Below are 22,093 nucleotides of genomic sequence, written 5' to 3'. Positions count from 1 at the left end.
ATATATGGTGGGGCTGATAAATCTACACAAACCCACTTCTGTATCATAACCATTAACAGAGTTTATGCATAAGTGCAATTTCCACATCAAGTGCTGCATTAGAAAAATTCATTTGTTCACTAATTCATTCACTTCATTTCACCTCACTCTTTTTATACAATCAAGGACTTTCCCTGGACAACAAAGACATTCAGTATAATTTTAGTCCTTTTAAAATCAGCTCACCTACATATGTTGAGGAAAAGAAGAACCATTAAAGTAGTGAATTAGGTTGTGATTGAGTAGGCAGTTAGAACGGAGCGGTGGATTTAACTTTGGCCATAATTGCTCCTGAAGTATGTCATCATCCTTGGTTAAATTTGAATACATAAAACTGTTGCTTAAAAAGCCTTCCCACTTAGTTTGCAGAAAAAGAAACAGTGCACCTGTTTTTCTACCTTGAAATGAATGAAATAGAAAAAAACCCTCTTTTTGTGGTGTGGTTCTGCTCTCCTCACAGACTCTGCCGTCCATGTCTGTGCATCACTGAAACCCCCTCTCTGCTGTAATCCGGTGGTATAGCCCTGGTTGTTGTGAAGGCTGGTTTTGCCTTTGATATGCCATTCAGCATATCTCCGGGTCAGTTTGTCCCTCGCTCTGTTCCTATCATTTTCAGACTCATATTGCTGTTTCATAACTTCCTACTTCCATTTTGTCCATGTGGAGAGAAACTTACATGTGGACCTAAAACATTCTACACCAGGTTTTGTTGTCATATTTACATTTGAAGGTTCTCACAAATAACAGAGATAATTAATCTTAGAAATGTTCAAACATACTGAATACACATTCCCCTTCAGTACAAAGTGACTCACTGTTGGCCCAATGGTGGCTTGATGCTGCCGTCCAGCTGTTTCTTGTACTTCATCCCCTTCTTTTGCTTTTGGGAATTATCGACTCCAGATCAAATATTATACACATTCCAGTTTTCATTTTGTACTCATGCACTTAAATAATTGAAGTTTAGTATAGTCATAAGAATGCTCAAAACTCATGTGTAATTTGATCTAGTTGAATATTTTTAAGTTCTGATCCGTTTGGGCCGGTTGACAGGTTACAACCTGTAATCACACTAAAATTACTCCCAGCATGCTCCTGCCTTTACTCTGGACACACAATGAAATGTCATAAGCGTAGGATATGAGTGGTGCTCGTACAAATTATTGGATAGTCAGACAGAAACATGCCACAGACGATTGCTTGAATTTCTCCACACAACTGTGTAAAATGTAAAGACCAGCTAACATGAAGGCATATTGTCATAAGTCAACACTAATAAATTATTGAATAAATAGACATACAAGCTAAACAACAAAGATATTTAATATCTTAATTCTGTTATTTAAGTTCTTCAACCATCAAATTGGTGCAAAGTTCTATTCAATCTGTTCATTTTTTAAGAGTTTCAGGAGCTCCTGATTATTCATGGAACTTCTTTAGAAAAGTGGACTGGACACTGACAATAGCATTAGGGACGTCTGTGCTGATGCTATATTTTTAGCATTGAGATGCTATTTTAGGTTTGAATATCTTCACTGATAGGCTAACTCATTCTAGCACAAACTGAACACAACAGTAGTCTTTTCCAGATACTACAGACATTTTTGCCTCCGAAAATATGAATTATTGTGATAACGTTAAATATTGGAAACTCTTGGTGTCGCACCCTAATCATGTAATAGACTCTAAACGTTTCCTTTGACTAAAGTCTCTCAGTCTGGGTCAGCACAACACAATGATGACCATAAGACAGGCATGGACATGAACATCATGTCCATGGCCCCCCCACCTCCACACAGAGGGGAAGACATCATTATTGAAGAAGCTGGTTTTTCACAGAGTTCTGTAGACAAGCTTATTAACAGGAAATTGAGTGGAAGGAAGAAATGTGGTAGGAAAAGGTGCACCAGCAACAGGGAGAACTGCAAGCTTGAGAGAACAGTCAAGCAAAATGTTTTCAGTCTGGGTTTGGGTCAGTCACACTTCTGCTGTAGATGAGTTTCTCATGTCAGTCCACTCCTGAACCAGACTGCAGTGTTTCTCAGTGGTTCACTATCCTCTCTCACATGAAAGGAAAGTTCACATTTTATTTGGAATTTCAGGTCCCAGAACCCAGTCAGGGATGATTCAGGGTGTCATGACTTTCCAGCAGGACTTGGCAGCTGCCTACACTGCCAAAGTCACCAAAAGCTGGTGTGATTACCATCGTGTTACTGTGCTTGATTGGCCAGCCAACTTTCTTGACCTTTAACCCCAAAGAGAATCTATGGGACTCTCCTAAGAGAAGCTGATCTCCTCCACAACTCGGTGAAGTGCCCTCTAAGCTGTCCTCCCAGACTGAGTGTGTGTGCCATGAACTGGGCAGCATGTGAACAATGAGTTATGTACTTCATTAAGCTGAAGTCATTTCCCTCCCAGATATCATGTCGCCTTCGAGCCTCTCAGTAATCCATCCCAGCCGCCATCAGCTAAAATTAGCTCAGTGAAGTGGAGTGCTACACCTCGTCAGGACGCTGCAGGTAGGGCCGTCTGGCTCTACAAGGTGTCATTAAAATAGAAGCTTTTAGATTCAAATTATTGTTGGTGCTGGAGATACAATCTGTAGGTTTTCAGTGGCAACCTCTTCATCATCCTAAACTAATATTATCCAAGCATTGCACTGCGATAATTACTGAAATCATAACCATGAGTTCAGGTCTCAGAAGGTGTCTATCCCTATGACAGCTTGTTTTTTGGTAGACTTTCATTAAATACTTGCTTCTCTTGCTAATACACCTTGAAGTATCTACTTCAAAAGTAGATATTTGTGAGGGAAAATACTTTAATGGACAATAACTGTCTTGGCAGTTCAAGTAGAAATGGAATGAATAGACATATCTGTTCCATTTTTTATTTACAGCAGTTCCCATAACCAACTCAATCAAAGCTCTATTGAAAAACAAAACAAAAAAAAGTTTAAATATTTTAGTTAAATTGATTTTTCCTTCCTTCTTTCCTGGTCTACTTGACATAGTCCTTAAACAGCAAATATGACATAAACCGCAAAGGAGTTTCAAACTGGGAATTTGTTTTCCAGAAACCCTGTAGAAGGTAGTCTACAAACAATTAATGGTTTCACTGAAAGAACAGAACAGTTTTGGGGTTTTACAATTTGGTTTTAAATCTCTTCACTGAACAGAATCTGCTCTGTTGAAAGTTTTTAAATTTACGGCAGTGTTGCCCAGACATTTTTGAGATTTACATTCAAATACACGCCTAGAGGAACATTACATTTTGTTAGAACTCATGTCATCCAAGGGGTGACGCTGTGGGCCTCAGCCTGCAGACTGAGACAGTCTCATGTCTGTCCTGACATGCCAACAGCTCAGTCATCATATTCTACAGCAACATGTCCTGGGTGACACCATCAGTTGTTGGCAGCCTCTGCTTATCGTCTCATTTGCTTTTGCCTCTCCTTTTTAAATCTCTGTCTGGTTAGAAAGTTGGCCACAGTGACATGGAATCAGATATGAAAAATGGCCTTTGGAAGCTCCACTGAGCCCCTCCCCATGTGGTCGGGCCCCTGGCTGAGGGGTCAGAGTGGTTGCTGAACCCAAGTTAGGAAATCATTGTCAAGCTTTTTTTTTTTCTTCCTTTTACATTTGAGGCAACTGGCCAACGTGAAGCCAAACTTTAATCAAGCCTTTTTCACTACTCGCCTTGATCACTGCACCAGACTTTAGAAAGGACTCGGTGATTCCTGTGTTTCTCGGCTTTAGAAGGTACAGACCACTCCTTTTAACTGACGCAAGAAAAATGACCACATTTCTGCAGCTTTAGCCTCCCTTCACAGGCTGCCTACATTTTTCAGGTTCATTTAAAAAAAAATTATTTCCTTTTAAAGTTCTTAAAAACCCCGCCCCGTCTGCCCTGTAGCTGCTACATCCCTACACACCCTTTGTTCCCCTCAGTAAGCTGGTCAGCTGCTCTTCACATCAGCCCAGTGCTTTTGCTGCACCAGCTCTGAAGTGAGGAGGAATTTCTCCCTGTACATCAGCCTCTTCCCTGCCTCTCTCTTTTTAAAACATCTCTTCTCCCCAACCTTAGCCACCAACTAAGATGTTGGCTTTTGAATGGTTTTTATTCCAACCTTTTATTTTTTGTGTCTTGACTGCTCGTAGGGTTGTTTTTGTTTCAATACAAGCCTATCTTATTTATTTTTAAGTCCTTTTAATTCTATTATTTCTTTATTACTGTATCATGTAATTTTTCATTGTTTTGTGTATGGCATGTTGGTTTGTGGGTGTTTACAGTGTTTTATAAATAATACATACATAAATGTATGTATTATTTCGGTGTCTCATCCGTTGGTTTCATCCTTAAAGATGATGATCATTGGTATTTTGATCATTTGTTAGCGGGATAAAAATATGCAGGTTTTCTGCGCAGAGTGCTGGAAATTAAAGGAGCAAAAGAATCACTGGCACAAAATCAAAAATCTTTTGTACAGAACATTAAGTTCATACTGAGATTACTGTAAAATGGTTTAGCCCTGATTAGGTGAAGGGTGAGGATATATTTAACTAATTGTTAATTTTCCTCTCAGCCTATTGAGAGGATCTGAATGGCAGAAAAAGCTCCAACCTTCTTTGATTCCCAGGAACCAACACAGTCAAACTCTGGGCCTGTTTTCATTCCAACACCAGGACAGTGAAACGCAAATGTTTCAATGTGTTTCAGTCTCTCATTTACACGGTAACAACAACTTGGCTGTTACCATGACAACAGGCTACAGAGTGAAACACAATGCAAGGCAAGTCCATGTAAACAGTGATGTCAGTCATTTTGCCCTTACACCACCAGGCTCAGTTTTCACCGGGACACATCACAACAACGGCTCCATGTCTGCTGCTGCACCTCTTCAGATTATTTGGCAAGTTAAAGCAAAATCTGCTTTGTGGAATGTTTATGCCATCAGCAAATCAGATTACATGCCCCAGATGTTGTGTAAAGGTTACGAAAACAGACTTCTGCATTGGAAAGTTCACAAAGTGTTACTGCCTCCTACAGACCTGGCTTGTGCACTACATCATTTTCAGTGCCATTTGCGTTTTCATCCCACTGTTGTGGAAACATTTTTTTTCTTCTGATCAACAGAAAACTATTTTGGAAACTTTGGTGATGTGAATGAATGTCACGGTCACTACAGCCGCAGCAAGGAGTCCGAGTAGACGGCACCAAGGCCCTGCAGAAACCCCCACACTTTGCTGACTTACAATTAATCATAGTTCATGAAAAGCAACATGCAAAAGAACTGACAGAAAAACAATCTGACTTTTGAAGAACATGTACTCGGATTCTTTTTTCATGTGTGTGTTATATGCACAAAACTTGCAGGATATTTGACCCTTTTAAGGATTAAGAATATTTTATTTCACTCTAAATTCTATGCATTCAGCCATTGTCTGTTCCTGGTTTTTTTTAACCGGTCGTGGGGTAACTGGTGCCTGTCCTTAATGCAGAACAATAGAGAGACAAAAATGGGACAAAATTGGAATCGACAGATGGTAGAATGGGCTGCACAGTGGCGAAGTTGATAGAGCTGCTGCCTTGCAGCAAGAAGGTTTTGGGTTCGATTCCCAGCCCTGGTCTTTCTGCATGGAGTTTGCATGTTCTCCCTGTGCATGCGTGGGTTTTCTCCGGGTACTCCGGTTTCCTCCCACAATCCAAAGACATGACGATCAGGTTAATTGGCCTCTCCAAATTGTCCCTAGGTGTGTGTGAGTGTGTGTATGTGCATGGTTGTGTGTCCTGTCTGTCTCTGTGTTGCCCTGCGACAGACTGGCGACCTGTCCAGGGTGACCCCGCCCCTCACCCAGAACGTTAGCTGGAGATAGGCACCAGCAACCCTCCTGACCCCAGTGAGGGGCAAAGGTGTAAAGAAAATGGATGGAGATTGTAGAATGTGGAAGTTCAGAAAACTGTAATCAGAGCATGTCTTAAAGTTAGTAAGTATATTATCAAGTTTTGGATCTAACAACAGGCTAGTTTGATTTGCCAATTTTAAGTCAAGATGAAGTTTTTTTTACTGCCTACAACAAATAGGAACAACAAAATGAAATCAGCATAAAGAGTAGAGTAACTACAGTAAGAATGCCGTTTGGTTTATTTTCTAAATGTGACAGTAATTTTTTTTCTTGCTGTTTCGTACTAATACAAAAACAGTCTGAAGTAAAGATAAGAAAAACTGTAAAAACAATGACACCGACATTTAGCAGTATAACTTTAGGTCTGTATGTCACTGTATGTCATAAAGGTCTGCTTTATTTCAAAGTATAACTTGCTGCTCACATGGATTAAAAAGGATATTTGAACTTTAGCTTGTGGGCATAAATTGTTCACTCAAACCAACTGGGCTCAGTTTGAGAAGAGAGAGAGCATCAGGACCACTAGTGGAGTGTAAAATGTAGATTATACCCCTGTGAAGTGGCTGTCCATCAGAACCTGAGCTCTTCCAGGCAATATGCCAATTAGGACATTACCATACAGACTGCCACTGAAATTATACCTACATCAAGGCTGAAAAGAAATCTTTTCAAAAAGCTGGCAGATGTGGTAACTGTCAGACTCCCAGATGTCTCAGTCAGAGCAGCTGAATAAAAATAACTTTAAAATAGCCTATAACCATGCATGAAGTTGCTCACCTTGTATGATGATGGGTATTTTTATAAGCACTTTGACACCTTGACTTCCAGTGTAATTCTCACAGTTTAACAAAGTGGATGAAAAAGGCAACAAGCAGTGAGATTCTTGTATATCAGTTTATGTTATGAAATGGTGTAAGAAAAACATTTGTAAGTTATTGTCATTCACAACTCATGATATATAGCATAATGAGTTGTGAATGACAAAGATTAAGGTTTAGTCAGCACATTACCAGCGTTTAAAACCCCTTAAATACTATCTACATGATCTCATTCACCCAAGAAAGAGCCCAATCTGAGCAAACTTTAGTTTTACCGCTTTAGCTTCTTGTATCTGTCCGCCAGTCTCTGACATGGTCTGAACCAGGTTTGCCTCCCACTTTCAGCTGGGAGATGTTTGAGGATTCCTGATTTATGTCTCCCATTTCAAGTGACTCCATATTATCCAGATCTAGACTTTGACTCAACCCAGAAGTCCTTAGCTAGTTCTTGGTAGATTTACCAGCAAGTTTTGGCTTGGTGCAGTTTTTTAACAAATTGTCTCACATTTTTCTTCAGGTAGCCTCAGCAGAATTCATCATAAATGCTCTGGGACTAACGTGCCACAGGTGTCGGATTACAAGTTGCGTATGACTGGGTCGATGTGTGCATATCTGTTTCATTTTTAAGTGTATTTTCATGATTTATGAGTAGCGCTTTTACATCAAGTTGTCATATTCTACTTATCAGTCTAATTATTATGATTCAGAAACAAATAAAATATACTTACAATTAGTTATTTTAATCAAGGGACAGGTGATTTCAAAGGAACTGGAAGAATTAGTTTAATTATGTTATGCAGTTATACTGATAGAGGAATGAAATTGTCCCGTTACAGGGTTGAATTTAAAGCAACCTAAGCAGCAAAGAAATTCATATTAATGTTTGGGATTTCATGCATAAGGTGGGGAGACATGTTTTCTTGGAGGTTAAAAGAGTCCTTCAATAGATGCAGTGCTCAAAAACTAAATTTTTTGTGGTATATTTTAAAGTAACCATAGACCCCAAAAGGCACCGAATTTTTGTTTTGTTTTTTTTAGCTATCAGCTAGCTTTAGCTTTGACATGGATTTTTCACTCTGCATAGAATTTGTTACTGTAGGTTAACATGATAGTGTAGCTATGATTATAACATTAGTATTTCAGCTAGCTTTAGCATTTTAGCTAATTTGAGCTTTTTGGGGTTTTTTTCCCCCTCAGTAACATACTTCAGTAACATACTCCAGTATGTTACTGAAGGTCACCATGTTAGTCCTAGATATGTTATAATTTGTATTTTAGCTAGCGTTAGCTTTTTAGCTCATCTTACCTTATAAGCTGCTATGACTGGACAGTATAGGTTTGAAAACGGTATTCTGCAGTGATTTCTAATAGCCTTTGGGTGGCTTTTATGCATTAACTGAAATGTTTCCCTCCTCTTCAGCAGGTTTGTGCATTTTTGACTGTTTTTTACATTTCTGCAAGTTTTCTGCAATTGGCTTCAAATTATTCTGCAATTTTCATCAAAAACATTCAGCTTTACAACATTCACACTACATTTTAACAAGAAATGCATTTTTCTTCTAGTTGTGTTTTATATTTACCTGCATGCCTATCTGCTTCCAGTCAGGATTTATACAGTCTGACTTAAGTAACAACAACCTACCATAACATAAAATTAAAAAGACAAGCAATAATGTTTTTTTGCGGGTTTGTAAGAAAGAACTGCTGCTGCCAATTTTAAATTCCTCTCCATCACTGATGCCTGACGGGCGGTAATTTCTATTCTCTCAGTCCAGTGGAGCCTACTGAGCTGGAGATTATGAAGTGATGGTTTAGATTATTAAGCACCGACTTCATCCGGTTTTAAATCTCAAAAAAATATTTGAACATAAATAAAAACAGATGCATCTTATAAAACAACCAGGCAGTCGAGCTAAATCACCCTGTGCTTCAGTGAACTCACATTTTTTACTGTCACCGTTGAGTGAACATTTCCTCTAGTCAGTGTCAGCCTACATATCGATGGAAATTCATGTCTGACTAATGGCTGTAACAGAACTTGGAGTGAAAATCTTGGGTAGAACATTAATTTTCTAATTTCCCTGTCAGTCTCAATTTTGTCCTTCAGCCTGTCAATAAAGTTGCATTGATACTGCAAAAAGGCCATTTAACACATGGCAGTTGTTAACTGATTATTGACAAGAACTGCTTCTGTCTAAAGGGAACAAAGTCTCTACAGCTACTAGAGTTAGCTGTTGGTACTGCCGATTCAACTTACTTTTATTTTTTGGACTTGTGTCAGAACAGGGATATTCTATTGAGTATTATTAATACTGTTATTGAAAGTGGCATTTTACTTACATATGGGTCTGCAGTGTTGACAGGCAGAGGGACAGTCAGTGACATCAGAGAGAGGAAGCTGTAGGGAACAGCAAGAGAGAAATGTTCTGATTGTGTAGCGGTCCATTTGGAACTCAAATGACATGTTCCACAGCAGAGGTGCATATCAATATCTGTATCGGTCTAGATATTGAAAGAAAAAAAAACAAAAAAAAGCACTACATCAAGTATCTGTGACAATGTGAACAATCCATAAGGACAGATCGATTCAGTCTAGTTCCATCCTTTGTGCTTTGAGCACCATCATGGTTTATTATTTATGTTAGATTCACAGTTCCTAATTGCACTTTCAAACCATTTGGAAAAAAAAAAAGGTTTGGTGCCGTTTATTTTTTATGTGTTTGACCAAGGTAGTCAGTTTATTCAGTTTCTTTTTTATTTATTTTGCATTTGCTGTTGGACTCCTAATTGCACTGACTGAACACATTTTAATTTGTTGTGTTGTTTTTAGCTTGTTTGAACAAGCTTGTGAAGCTGTTGGTACTGTACTGGAGCAGTTATCAAATCAATTTGTACACACACACACACACACGCACGCGCGCGCGAGCGCACACACACGCACACACACACACACGAGTCATGAGGTTTCTACTGGCAAAATACAGTTGATAACTTGGCGGAGCAACAGAAACTGAGACAGGTTTCAGTAGACCAGGGCACAGGTGAAAACAGGGCAGGGTAATCAGGCAGGCTCAGGTGGGTGGAATAAGACTGATTAGTGATGTGGTATGAAAACATGAGGGAAGAAAAAAGCAGACGATGCATGACCGGAACGTGAATCATAACATATTTATTGAAATGATAAATGAATCCGCAAAAATGTGGATGCATTTTTAAAGAGCCTTTCATACATTTACCAACTTCAATGGAGTTACCTTGTGTGATTGAAAACAGCTGTTATATATTCCAAGTGTTTGTCATTTTTTCCTCAGTGGTTTATGTTACAGTGTTTGCACTTTGGGTTCCATTGTTTTCTTTTTTGTCATTAGTCAAGGCATTTTAAGAAAAGTTAACAATTTTCCCAATTTTAGTTATAAGCTTAAAGTGCTGGGAAACCTTAAAGCTCCATATATTTTCATTCAAATATATGCATCTGTTGGGGCAGCAGCATCAGAACCAGGGAGATAAAAAGGCTCAACAGCCTCGTAAAGAAGGCTGGTTCTGTTTGGTTCTAATCAAGTTCTGTTCTGGGTATGGCTGTGGAAACTCTGGAGATGATGATAAAAAGAAGGATTTTTTATGAAATCAAGAGAAATGTGGAAAACCCTGACCATCCTCTTCATGAGACTGTCTTAGAAAAACAAAGTATGTTCAGTCAGAGGCTTCTTCACATTCCCTGTAATACAGACTGCTACAGGAGATATTTCCTGCCAATAGCCATCACCATCTACAATAACTCTTTCAAGAATTTGAATTAATAAGAGTTATAACAACACTTAATATTTCTTTGCGATCAATAAAGTATCTTTGAATTTGTATTTGATGCAATGATACAGTTGATAATATCAAAGCTAACAATAAACTAACCAGCACCTCCCGACCCCACTAAGGAACAAGGGTGTACAGAAAATGGATGGATAGTTGGAACAATAAACTATTTAGAAGGAAGTCCACTTGTCAGGCTCTGTCTGAGGTGGTGAGGAGTGCAGTCCAGAAAGAAGGCATTTGACATTTAAATGCCATTATGTCAAAATAACTTTATATTTTATATTTTGTTTTGTTTTTATTTCCAAGCCAATTTTTGGCACCTGTGGTATTTGTGTAACACCAGGAACTATTCGTTAATAGTTGCAAGAACAAGTCAATATATAGAGACGAAAATACACGCTCAGAAAGTCCTTAAAAGCTCTGGGGCCTCATGCATAAAAGAGTGAGCCGTTTTCACACTAAAACTTTGAAAAAAAATTAGAAAAGTGCGGCGCGCAAAAAATTCGGACGTATAAAGCCAGGCGCACGCGTGTGGCCGCGCACCTTTCCTTTGTACATCCCAATTTGCGGTAAATTCAAACCTCCTTCTGAATCCTTCCATTGGAGATGTTCTCCATCAGAACCAAAGCGCTCCACAATTGCGTGGCTCACCTTTATGCAGCTATTGATACGTGATTACACACCTTGATCACATAATCAAATCTGCTGATCCAACCCCGTTTTCTTTTTTCAGTGAGAATTAAATTACCCCACAAATGTATTCAATGTGCTTCGGTGCAAACTGAGGATGTATTATTTATATTCTAGTGAGGTTTTCGTATCCTTTTATTTTTGTTTCCTTTATTTTGTATGCATGTTACGTTATTATATGAAAATAAATGCGGTTCAGTTTCATCGTTTACATTTAAACAATAAAATATTAAAATCATGAAAGAAACATCGGGTTCAATGCGTCCTGGTCTAAATAACTGTATGTAGTCAGATTTCAGTGTTTTTAGGTGAGTTTTGATGCTTTGTAGTTTGACATTGTTCACAGAAAAAATTTGAGTAGCTGCGGCACATTTTCACGCCAGGGAAAATGTGTGCGTATATTTACGCAAACTTTGACGTAAAGTTAATTTTTATACATGCCGACTTGTGCGTAAAATATGGCGCATCAGGCCCCTGAAACGCTAATCTAAGAGGAGGAGCCCTCCGGGGCCTTGTGGCACCCTGTGGAGGCTGTCATGCAGCAGGGCTACCACTAGAGGGACGAATGCTCCGGCTTCCCAGAGCTGTAGTTCCTCCTTTGTCCTGCTGGAGCTGCAGCTAGACGCCCCGTTTTGGTGCTGGTCGTGCATGAATTTGCTCTGGCGAGTCTGCATGTTGGATTTATATCCTAACGTGACTGTAGGCTTATTTGATACTTGCATGTGTGTTTCTCTTATTTCTCTGTGTTAAACCCTTAAATAGGTTGGGGAGTGTGTATGTGCTATGCTTCTCCTTCTGTGCCTTCTAAAAACTTAAAAAGTCCTCATATTTTTTAAAGTGCAGACAAAACGTACATTTTTTACAAACTACATATTCCTTTTGGAATCATTTCTGTTTGATTTCATTGTGTGTGGTTCATCATGAGTTTTAGCTGAACTAAAAGGTTCTTCAGGTTTGTGCAGCACTACCAACACTCTGAAATCTGGCAGTCCAGGTGAAAACAAATATTTATGAAATCCTGTCTGCATTAACAATCCATTCCTTCATGTTTTTAATATGACAAAACAACACTACTCTTTGACCATGTGTGACACTTTGCAGAACACCTCTAAACATTTTTATCCTCAAACATTGGAAATGGAAACATTATGTGCTTTTCTCACAAAATCTTTCTAAATTTCCTTTCAGGTCTGCAGGCACAAGAAGGACCTACTGAGGCCGTTTGAAGTTCCTCTTTACTTTAGGTACGACCAGAAGCTTTGTCTGCACACCGTGTTGCAAAAATTGGTTCATTTAATTATTCCTGCTTCTTGTTGAATAGATTACCATGAAGTTATCAGCTTTATCATAGATTTCAGAATAAAGAAAGCTTATTACATACAATATGCACACAGCACTTCAGATTTTCTACAGAATTTTCAAAAAATTGTCAATTTTCTTCCACAGTCATACCAAACTGTGTAACAGTTGGTTCTCAATGAACTACACTGAAGCTGCAGTATGTAAGTTTTATTAAAAATATATATTTTTTTACATATCTGTTGAAACTGTTGCTATGGTATGAGATTGATAAATGGTAAAAAAAAATCCAGCTCCTCTACCTTCACCCATTGCTGATTAGAAACAACCAATCAGGGTCAGGAGGCAGGTCTTAGGGGTGTCAGTCATGCAACGTTGATTTTCCTCCTGGCCCTGATTGGTTGATTTTGGTTGGGAGCGGTTCATTTCTTCAGACAGCAGTAGTCACTGAGAAGAAGATGGAGGAGATCAATCTTTTCAGAGATCATCTGTCTCATAAACTGCTACAACATGACAGTTTTAACAAATTTGTCAAAACCTGATTTTTTATGAGTTACATACTGCAGCTTTAAAGTTAATGTTTTTAACGTGGCAACAGACCACAAGGTAAAAATTCACAGTAGCAGCTGTAAAAAAGTAATTTATTAGTTCAGTTTTCCTGTACATACACAGCAAATCCAGGAGGCCCAGATTAACACTGTCAGATTTGATTTCAAAACTTTTAAAGTGTCTATATGGGTCCACACCAGAAAGTGTTAATTTGACTCATTTTGGAGTGTTAACTCTTATAAAGTGTCAAATATCAAATCTGCTGGAGATAATAATTTAACACATACTAACACTAATTCAGTGTCAGATCTTAATATTAACTCTCACAGAGTACTTCTTTAACTTCTTAAGAGTTATTTGTAATTAATATTAAATAGGTACTTAATTGTTTTGAACTTTTAAAATATCTTTGGAAAATAAACATTTAATAGAGGCAATGATTTTCTCAAATGCATTTATTTCAAAATGTGCACCATAATTACAAAACATATTACAACATGGAATAATGTGCATGTTTCACATGTCACKTTTATTYACATATTGCTTATTAAAAGGTCTGACATATCAGCTGTGCAATACAAACTGCAGTATACTTAATACTTCAATACAATATGCATGAAATTGTTCAAAGTACAAGGTGGAGAAAGTAAAGCAAGCAGTTCAGATAATATTATAGAGTACATATTCTTTTAACAGGTAGATTACTGTATATTACATTACATAACAGACCCACCTGATATTCAGATCCATCATTTCTTATCCAGTTTCTGTCTCTGTTGATAAGAGACATTTCCTCTCTGACTCCACCAAAGGGATGTCCACTCACTAACAGATTGTCTTCGGTTTGTTGTTCTGTTCGTGACGTTTGGCTGGAGACACCAACATGCTCCTCTACTGCATCGGATAGTCTTCAGTCTCTGAGTAGGACAGCCAGTGTCTGTCTCTGGATCATAACAAACAAAAAACATAACAATGAGAAATGGAACGAAGGAATACATTTTTACTACAACTCTAACAACAAGTCTAAATTACAGAATTACAGAAATGTAGAGTTTCAGAGATATCAACACTTACTTAATCATGTTTGGATCTTGAATCTTTGAAGAATCCATGGAGGGATCGGGAGGGAGAGGTTAGGCTGACGACTGGCGATTCATCCTCAACCAAACTGGTTCTAATATATACAAAAAGACAATAAAAGGATTAAAACATGCTGCAAAACGTATAAGAAGTCACAACAGTGGGAATAATGCTCTCATCGTGAAAAAGCCTTTTATATTTTTCAAAGGATCGATCAGAAAGGTTGATAAATCTGACCAATATGCATGTAAACGTTCAATATCATGAAAAAACACACTCCAGATTATTATGGATTTGTTCAAATTAGCCAATAATTTGATTAAATGTTCACTGGCTCAATTTTTTTCAACACTTATACTCCGCTAACATTCGGCATGCTAAGCTAAAAATGCTAACACCGAGCCGTGTGGCCAACGTGACGTCTATCATACAGGTTGAGCTCAACTCAAAATAATAGTTATAAACCATCTCAGAAAAAAATGACTTATCAAGCGCAGTAAACACCTCAGACAGGTGGAAAGTAAATAGTCCTGAAATGACTTGGCTGCTGTCGCTTCGCTTCGGTGGGAATCTGTGATTCTGGGGCGGAGTCAGTGAATTAACTCCTTCAGTGTTAGAGCCGCTGGTGGAGTTCAGAGTTAAGAAGTCAAGAGTTATTGATTTCATTTTAACACCTCTAGATTAGGAAACACTTTGTTTTAACACTGGATTTTAACTACCAATAGTATCCACTGCAGAGTTACATAAACAGAATGTGACTCTATAAGTGTAAAATTAACTCTGCTTTTGCACAAAGTCTACTAACACCAAAGCATTTAACACTTTTGAATTTGCTGTGTACTGTGATTTTTCCATATATTTTGTGACATTTAAATATTTCACATCATTGAATGTATTCTGATAGATAAAAACAGCCTGATTCAATTAAGGTCGAGGTCATTATCAAATGATTTGCTGTAGGACCTGGCTGATGTATGCTATGACAAATTCTTCTGTTCAGCAGGAAATCCTGAAGGACAATGTGAGGCCATGAGACTAAGGCATAAGGACTTTGCTGTGCACTAGGAGATGAGCAGCTTTGACTCAACAGGAGAAAAATGAAGGAGTGGGAGGAGCCTAACTGAGATGCTGTGAGACATAAATGTGCTTTTCATGTGTGAAACCTACCAATGTTGCTGAATTTAAACAATTTTGTGAAGAACAGAAGGATGAAACTTATTCACAGCCTATTGAAAGCTTGATGTCAGTTACTATAGCCAAAGGTTGCAGTAACCAAATAGAGTCTAAAATGATGATTACTTTTTCATATCAGCTCAGGTTGTGTGGATGGCTCTTTTCATTTAATAAGAAATTATTTGAAAACTGCATTTTATGTTTACTTGGGTTATCTTTGCTTTATAACACACTTAGTTTGTTGATTGGAAACATTAATTGTGGCAAAAGGTCCCATTCATGACATCCCACAGATGATAGAAAATCATTCATATTTTCATGTTAAAGACGTGATTGTTAATGCAATAATTTCATGATCATTACAAATAATATAAGGAAATAAGATGTTTTCATTTATTTTTTAAAGCTGATTACATTTATTTGATACATAAATCTTGAAAAATAATGTACATGTAGACATATAAGGTGAGATGGTGGTAGGTGTTCGTTCGCCCCACAATTGGCAGGTTGCTGGTTCCATCTCTGTTCCACCCGGCTCCTCTAGTGTCTGGCAGCCCCAGGGCAGCTGTGGCTACTATCCAGTACCTCACCACCATGTGAGTGTATGGGTAAATGACTGTAATATAAAGCATTGTGAGGTCCTCTGGACTTGATGAAGCAATACTTATATAAGTCATTTATACAAAGCCATTTACCATAACTTTTATTGAATTGTGGCACTTTTAGTTCACCATAATTCATGCAGCCCAAGCTGTTCATTGTTCATTGCAACACATTTAAGGTAGCTATTGTTCTACACCTAATAAGGTCTCTCTTTATTTATTTGTCTTGCGTTTCCATAAAAGCGGCTCGTTTTGCTGCAAGCAGCTCCACAATATATCAAAACGTGGTTCGTTCTTATCTGTCTCATAACAAACTGTTATGACGTGGTGAGAGTTTTAACAAATATGTAAAAAACATATTCTATAAAATAAGTTACATTCAGCAGATTTAAGTTATGTGATCTGTCCCAGATAGAATTAAATATTTTTTTGGCCTAACATTTGCATTTGGTAGATTCACATTGTTTTGGTTTAAACATAAGATTGACAGTTGAGTTTAACAAAATAAAACAGATACCTAAAGAATGTCTAATACAAATACGGTCAATGTATTTCTAAAATACATTGACCGTCTAAGATTATTTGCCTCTGAAAAACAATCAGAGGCAAATAATCAAACGTAAACTTGTAAGATTTGCTCAGAAACTCTCGACAGTGAAACTTGAACTTGAAGCGACTATGTAAAGGTGAGTGTCCCTTCAATGAGCATTTCAATTTTAATTATGTGTCAAGCAGACACTGAACATGTTCCCATTCCTCATGGTGTCTGTCAGCACCCAGGGGCCGACCCCCTGCTGGAGGACCTCATTAGATTAGGCTCCCCAGGAGAGCTTCATCCTCAGCAGAATGCAACATTTCCATCTTCCATATCAAAGTACTTCTTTTCTGTTTTCCATCCCCTGACCTCATCCAACTTATTTGTTTCCACGACATTACGTCATAATGTAGTTCGCATTTTTGGTAATAACATAATTTAACAGCATGATGTATATGATGCATACTTATATGCAAATTCAAAAAACTCCGTCAGTCACATTTTTCAACCTGAATTGTTCAGACTGTATCAGTGCAGACCTTCATTAGCGTACCTGGTACAAATTGTTTATGTTTCCAAAGTATTACTAAAGACCGTCACAGATCTAATGAGGACCTTATCTATAAACAGGGCAAGATTAAATACTAGCATTCCTTCAAAGTGCCACAGTATCCTACTCAATCAGTGGCAGCCAAACATTTCTCATTAACTGGATCTCTAAATATTGAAACGAGTCCTTAAATGTTGATCTGTAATCCTTCTTACAATGATCCCAAATCGACGTCTTAAAGACAGCAAGGAGGCCATGTTTTATGCCCCTCTGAATTTAAATCAATTAAGCAAAGAATGGAGAAGCTAAATGACCTGTGTATAGTACATTCGATAAGCCTATAATTACTGCCCACCGATCTTCTGCGCAGTATATTGGCCCATGAATAGGATAAAGGTCAGGATGTAACATTGTGCATCGACTTGGTTTTTACACTAATGGACGTCAATACAGAGTGTGTACTGCCCCTAAATGGCAAAGCAATTTAATTATTTGTCATAAAAATATACTCATAATGGAGAACCATTATTATGTTAAGTCATATTGATCAATCTTTAAGTAGATTATTACCACCTAGTTGTGTATTTTTTTTCACTAACAACTCTGCAATGATTAATAAAGTTATTTAATGAAGTATGAATTTGCACAGCAGCATTTACAATAACACTAGATAAAAAAAATAAATAAAACAACTTAACAGTGAAACTAGGGAAATTTGCACATAGTATATAAACATTAAGGTTGACCTGAAAGACTTTCTTTTCAGAAAAAATCCTTTCATAGATGAATATTTTGAATATTTGAAATACCTGTTGCAAAGAAAACATTAATTATGTATTTATCTATTGAAAAACTAAAATCCAACTCTTAATTTCGACTGATGACAGTCTAAAAACAGGCTGGGACCTTCTGCAGGTATTCTAAAATGATTTTTGTCTTTTTACCAAGTCGCCACGCAGAGTTTAGGAAATGATCACAGACGCCATCTGAAGCGCTCTGCATGTTAGCCTCATCACATCACCTGCTGTAAAGGGGGCACACCGCCAGATGTCCTGTGAGCACAACACAGAGCTAAGTTTAAAATTTAACCTCTAAAAGAAATTGTGAATGATTTAACAAATTTATGCATAGTTCCAATATCCTGTCACTGGCGCTGGGTCATCAGGCTTCACCTACTTGTCATTTTTTTCTGAAACTTCTATATTCTTGTGCAAATCAACATTTTTTTTGTTCACTCGGTAAAGGTTTAGAGAAATGTGAAGTAATGTTTTTGTTAATGTTCACTAATTCCAAATAAAAGTAATCTCACTTTGGAAAACAGATGAAATTTTAATTTGGTTTTAAGCCATGAATGTCATGTAACTCATTGAAAAATACACTTTTATCACCTCATGCCTGTATTTCTGTAACTCTCATTTGATTGAAATTAGCCTTTAGTTCAGTTACCAAGATGTTAAAGTGGTACTAGCAAACGAGAGCACTAGGTCCACGTTTAGCTTAAACCTGTTCAGTTAAACCCATTTTAAAAATCTCATAATCTTCTTACCCATTCTTATTTGTCTGAACTGCTTCTCCTTTACTTGCCTCATGGGTTCTGAATCAGCTGACCTTTGACCCAAAGACATTTTATAAATCCAGAGGAGACTTTTGAGCTTTTCACTCCCAAAATGTGAGAAGAGCTGCAGCTGCAGGCTCCATCTGTTGATGCTCCATTTCTTGATCTTTTCTCCATGGTTGTAATCCAGTGTGAGTTTATCATCAGTCTGCTAATCTTTTATCCTTTGTTTGTACTTGTTATACGTTCAGTTTTCTGCAGCTCCTGTGTGGTAACAGGAATAGGTTTTATAGACCTATTCTCTATGTTTGGTCAGCTGTTTTGTTTTTGCTGAAGTGCATCAAAAATAAAGCAGGATGGAATAGTTTTATGAATAAGATGTATCTTACAGGTTAACGTAAACCTCTAAAATTCCCTAAGCTTATATTCAGACATTTATTTTCATCACGATCCAACTGGACGTCTCTTCTTGCATTGCAGAATAATATATTTACTCATTTAAGACAATTGTGAAAAAAAATTAGCTGCAGAATTCTGGAAAAAAGGGAATAAAATATCCCCAAAATATATTTGACAGTCAAAGTGAAATACTCTGTTCTCCTTATTTTCTCAGTTTTTGTGGTTTCCATCTTTCTAACTATTAGCTGTTCTTCCTCTGCCCTGCACAGACCTAAAATGTATCATCAGTCTGTTTCAATTCAGTAACTCCATTTGAAAGATTTAGAGGTTGTTTGTTTGCCGCAGGAAGCAGTTGCTCCTCATTTCCATTCCACTTCTCACTCTGCAGCTTACTTCAGAGCAACTTATCGGCTTTTCTGCCGTGATTGACAGCTCAGAGACACCTTGCGATGACTTCTCTGCCTCTGTCATGTTTCGTCTCTCTCTATCTTCTCTCCTCTTCCTTTTGATGCGCTTTGTCTCTCCAGCATACATGTAGGCCTTTCTTTAACCTCCCCAGGGACCTCTCTGTCCCCTAGCCTTTGGAAGCTCAAGGAGAACAGTCAATAAAATAAACTGGCTGGATAAGGAAATATATATTTATATATTTTCTGTTTCTCTTTATACTTTCCGCCTCCTTCAGGTCTGCTGCAAAGATGCACAGCTGGAGCCCAGGCTGATTGACAGCTCCGGGGCCTATTTTGTCAACTCTTTATAAGCAATCATCTCCTGTGACTACTTCTCTTGAGACAGACACACTTTGAAAGCATCAGACCACCACCTTCTTTAAAAGGATCAATTGTTTTAAGTGGCCAAGTGCCTTGAAGCGTTGCTTGTACGTTGGAACAGTTCTAAAGCAGGAAAATACAAGTACTTCTGTAAGTCTGAAGCCCGGCTCTGGATTGTTAGGAACTATGCTGCTGAAGCTTCTGACACATCTGCTTTAGAACTTACTGCAATGTTTTATTCCTGGCAATCTAAGATTAGGCTTTTTATGTGGATTGAATCGGTTTTTCTCCTTGATACATTTTATGAGGGCTCCTAAAATATTTGTTCTAAAAATGTTTGGTATGTGTATAGAACTTTATTTAAACTGAACTTGGGCAAAGTGTATTGTGTTAGAAGAATTATGGGCAGCCAGGCTGAGTGTTGTTTATTTGAAATAGGGTTTTTTTTATACTCCAGTGACAGTAAAGATGGATTAAGCTAGGTTTATAGCTTACACTTAAGTTATGCACTGTGCATTTTGTTTTAGCCTTGTGCATCATTGCCTAGTTCAGAACTAGACAATAAACCTTTTGTCCCCCAGCTACCTCTAGAGAATGGCACCAATGTAAAGTTAAGCAGATATAAGAAATGGACTGATGGATGTTTTGGTCTGTCACAAACTCTCAAAATAATACATTGATGTTTAAAGTAATGTGAGAAAAGGTGAAAAATGTTTGGAAAATTCCAGATCCTTTTTAAATTTTTCTTCAGCTAATCCATGTCAATCACTCAACATGAACCAGTCAGTTCTTAAAGGGAGTTAAGCCACATAATAAAACTTTCTGAACTCTATATCACAATATGAATGGAAGAGATGCATTATGTTCCAGATGATTCCAGGCTCTGACTAACAGCTCTTATTGGAGCAGAAATGCAATTTCATGTCTTTCAAATGGTAAAAGATGTTCAGTGTGTTTTGCCGATGTATTTTATTGCCTTTCATTTTACAAACGGCATCCCTGACATTTCTATGCTAAGCCAGATAAAAGCAGCATTCATTTCTTCAGCATTGAAACATTTGAATTCAAACAGATTTTAATATTGTTGCAAGTTCAAAAACATCACTTCTTTCCTTTCAGCCATAAAGGGGATTTAAAAAGAAATAACTGCCTGGAACATCAGGGTCAACCTGTAACTTTGACAGTCGAAGGAATCTGAGCCTTCACATAATATTTAGAAGCTCAAATGCAACATCTGCTTGCTGTTCTGGATCTCTTCAAGGAATAAATAGTTTTTTCACCAAATGTAATATGAAACAAAAAATCATTTTGAACAACAAAAGTATGTGCAAATATAGACAAAGCAGACTCAAGAGGGAATTTCACAGTAGTGACTCACAACTTAAGAGCTCGTTTACAAAGCACTGACGGTCATTGCTTCAGAATTTCCAACCTTGATACTTATTTTATTTATTTGACTTAGAGCTCTATTTGTTTGACTCTGTGATGGGAGACAATTTATAGCGACATAAGAGGCTGGATCACCTGCAAAAGAATTAAGTGTGTGCTTTAGTTTTGTTGCGCCAATATCCACTGCATCATGCAGGTCCGCCTCAGGATTAATGTTTTCATTTTAGCCCTAGACAAAGCTCTATCGACTTTGCTTAAGCACACTCTAAATATGAGATGTCCACTGTGGAACATTAAATGTTCCAGTGAGCAATTGATCTTTGCTTGGGGTCAAAAGCAGCAAGGATTTGAAGTTAAAGTAAAATATCTGCCTCACTAAGTCAAATGAAATGGCGAGGCTAAACTGATTGTCCACAACCTGTGGGCTTGGTAGTTACAATTCAGGAATTGATGAATTGGTATTGCTGAGGACAGATAATGATTTATATTTTAAAACCCTACTATTGGCCAGAGGTGTACTTTCTTTTTTTTTTGTTTTTACTAAACCTGCAAATAAATCAAAGCTGATTATGTATTCAATAAATAGCGGAAAAAGCACACAAACACGTGAAATAAGCACACACAACTTCTCTCCGAGATGTAAATGTAACAAAAAGAATTTCCAGTTAAGCTACTTTAATCAACAAAAAAAAGAAGCAAATAACACTCAACTACTAAGTAAATATCCATCCATCCATCCATCCATCCATCCATCCATCCATCCATCCATCCATCCATCCATCCATCCATCCATCCATCCATCCATCCATCCANATCCATCCATCCATCCATCCATCCATCCATCCATCCATCCATCCATCCATCCATCCATCCATCCATCCATTTTCTTCCGCTTATCCGGGGTCGGGTCTCAGGGGCAGCAGCTTCAGAAGGGA

General features: G+C 37.7%; 1 long non-coding RNA gene across 1 annotated transcript in view; it reads left to right on the top strand.

Annotated features, from left to right (window-relative positions):
• Positions 1-21,868, top strand: part of LOC103464028 (uncharacterized) — a 25,276-nt gene extending 3,408 nt beyond the window's left edge. Inside the window, exons 2-3 of the long non-coding RNA XR_533577.2 lie at positions 12,449-12,504; positions 15,192-21,868. This is a non-coding gene — a long non-coding RNA (uncharacterized LOC103464028). The remainder of the gene's footprint in view (positions 1-12,448; positions 12,505-15,191) is intronic.
• The last annotated feature ends 225 nt before the right edge of the window (positions 21,869-22,093 follow it).

This window comes from Poecilia reticulata, linkage group LG4, assembly GCF_000633615.1.
Source record: "Poecilia reticulata strain Guanapo linkage group LG4, Guppy_female_1.0+MT, whole genome shotgun sequence".
NCBI lineage: Eukaryota > Metazoa > Chordata > Actinopteri > Cyprinodontiformes > Poeciliidae > Poecilia > Poecilia reticulata.
This window is presented reverse-complemented; position numbering and strand designations above follow the sequence as displayed.